Source organism: Papaver somniferum, chromosome 2 (assembly GCF_003573695.1).
Source record: "Papaver somniferum cultivar HN1 chromosome 2, ASM357369v1, whole genome shotgun sequence".
Taxonomy (NCBI): Eukaryota; Viridiplantae; Streptophyta; class Magnoliopsida; order Ranunculales; family Papaveraceae; genus Papaver; species Papaver somniferum.
In genome coordinates this window covers 187,664,131-187,666,955 of record NC_039359.1, presented here as the reverse complement: position 1 = coordinate 187,666,955, position 2,825 = coordinate 187,664,131, and the positions used below count along the sequence as shown (strand labels likewise).

General features: G+C 38.9%; 1 pseudogene; it reads left to right on the top strand.

Moving 5' to 3' along the window:
- Positions 1 to 1,076: 1,076 nt before the first annotated feature.
- On the top strand, positions 1,077 to 1,176 carry LOC113354649 (annotated as a pseudogene).
- Positions 1,177 to 2,825: the final 1,649 nt, after the last annotated feature.

Here is a 2,825-nt window from a genome sequence, read left to right as displayed (position 1 = left end):
AATAAGGGAAGGTTTATGGTAACTTGCTTAAAAACCTCCACTATGTCATTAAAGTTCGATTCCTTCTTTGTTGGTACTAATAGCTGAGGAAATGGGGCTCTAGGCCTAAAATCAGACCTTTCAGGAACCGAATTCACATCATAGAAACTTTATCAGTCTCTTCAGCTACTGGTCCTGAGAGGTGAGATCCTGAGGGGTGAACTACAGTATGTTCACTATCGGGCATGGTTACCTTATTGTCTACAACTCTACCACTTCTAAGGGTTCTAACAACATTCAATTGATTCGATGGTTTTGCACCTAATTCATGAACTCCTCTAGGGTTGGGTTGTGTTTGACTAGGAAACTTACCTTTTTCTCTCAAAGAATCACTTATCAGACCAACCTGGGTTTTTAACTCGGAAATAGCCTGACTATTTTCTTGTCCTATCTTGTTACTAGCTTGTAGACTCTGTTCTACGGATAACTGGAATTTTGCAGTTTGCTGAGTTAACAAGGCGAGAGATTCCTCTAAACTTAGGATTTTCTTATCTGACTGATTCTGAAACTGAGCTAGTCCTGAAGGATTCTTAGTATAACTGAAACCTGGGGGAGCATTAGAATTACTAAACTGACCTTGACTTTGGCCCTTAGACCACGAAAGGTTCGGATGGTTTCTCCAACCAGGATTATAGGTTTCTGAATATGGGTCAATCTTTTGACGGTTATCAAATCTAGTGTTATTATAAAGAGCATTGGCCTGCTCTTCAATATTCTGGCCTTCCCAAAAAGGCTCCACTCTACCACTAGGCTGGCCCACTTCTAAGGCTTCTAACCTTTTTGCTATAGCAGCAATTTTGGCATATGATTCATAGCCTCCTTCTACCCGATTAATGTTTCCTCTACTTAAAAGAATTGTTTTCTGGGGTGCCCTACTATTTTCCCATTGCTGGGTTTTTTCGGCGATTTCATTAAAAAATTCCATCGTCGCATCAACAGTTTGGTTTTCAAATCCACCAGTGTATAGAGACTCAACCATGGTCGTTGCGGAATAATATAAACCCTCATAAAGGATCTGAACTAGCCTAACCTTTTCTAAACCATGATGAGGACACTGGGATAATAAATCATTGAATCTTTCCAAATACCTATATAAAGATTCTCCCTCTTGTTGTGAAAATGTGCATATTTGCGTCCTAATAGACGATGTTTTGTGCCTAGGGAAAAACTTATTGAAAAAGGCAGATGTAAGTTGTTCATATGTCTCAATCGACTGGGAGTCCAAACTATACATCCACGACTTGGCCTTATCTTTCAGGGAAAATGGGAATAACCTAAGTTTCAAAGCATCATCATCTAAGCCTCTAATTCTTAGGGTACTACAAATTTCCTCAAAATCCCAAACATGGTAATAAGGGTTTTCATTTTATTTCCCTAAAAGGATTGGGAGCATCTGTAAGGTCCCAGGTTTCAGTTCATAGGGTGCCTCCGTTTCAGCTAACTTAATACACGAAAGACGGGTAGTCCTAGTTGGATTCAACAAAACTTTCAAAGTTGCCATTTCTGGCGCTATCGGAGCAACAGGAATTCTCTCCTCAGTCAAAGAACGTTCAAAAAAAGACTCTTCAAAAGCTGGACATTCTAGATTAAGGTAATCGAGACGCTTCGAACTACTAGGTTTCTCTTTAACAAATCTACCCAGTGCGTCTCTTTTACGTTCAGGCATACAATAGAATTTTCTAAATTGGAAAGGTAAGCAAACACAGATCAAGGCCGACTCAACCACATCAAACCTATTGATTTCTAGCAAACAAAAAGCATGATGGCTCCACTTAGATTGTTTCTAGACCAGCTTCTAATCCTTAGAACGGGAATTCGTTACAATTTAAGCAAACCCCTATGGAATCAATCCGAGTTAACGTAAGTTGAATAGAGGCGATGGAAGCTCGGTGGAGCTTTGATACCCAAGGCCTCACCGGTATTACAAGGCGGCGCAGTCACGCACTCAACTTACAGAAACCGCCATGAACTTCGAAGTATGCTTAAAAGAGTAACCAATATTTTTCGAATGACTTTCTTGTTAAGCTCGTTACCCTATCGGTCTCATTCTAGTCAAAATTTTAGGCTTAGGTTCGCGCAGGTTACGTGTTCCTAAAGCGGGCAAGAAGAGAACGGTGATGAAATCCTAACCCTTATCTTGTATGGCCAGGCCTTGCCCTTGCCCTTTACTGGAAAAATAAATTTCCTTATTCAGTCCTCAACATATATGCATACGAAGGAGTCCAGTAACTCGCTGACAGGGGATTCGCGAGTGTTTAGAATCTTACCTCCCGTTCCAGACGGGGGATGAATCGGTTGTAGTCGACTCGGGCCACTGACTCCGATGTCTAGTGTACGAACCCAAGGTGCAGAGACAATATCGTAATTGTCCTCCTTCTCTGCAAACAGTTTATATTTAAAGTACCCTTCCGTAGGGTAATAAAAAAATAATAATGTCCCAAAGTCCAAAAGTCCAAAAAAAATAAAGAAAAATTACAAAAATAATAAACCCTAATACAGTTTTTTTTTTTAAAAAAAAATAAAATAAACAAACCCTAAACTAAAATTGTCTAAAAAAAAATTGTCTTCTTTTCTGTTCTTTTTGCTTTAATCTTTAGCTCCAAGTCTTTATGAAATCACCAAACTCCTTGGCTCAATTTTATTTATGATCCAGAACCTGTAGACACAAGATAAATACCCAAAAAGATTAAAAAAAAGACAAAAATAATAAAAATAAAAAAATAAAAATAAAAATAAATCTAAAACCCTAAAACCAAGTCCGCGTCGGCGGCGCCAAAAACTGATGT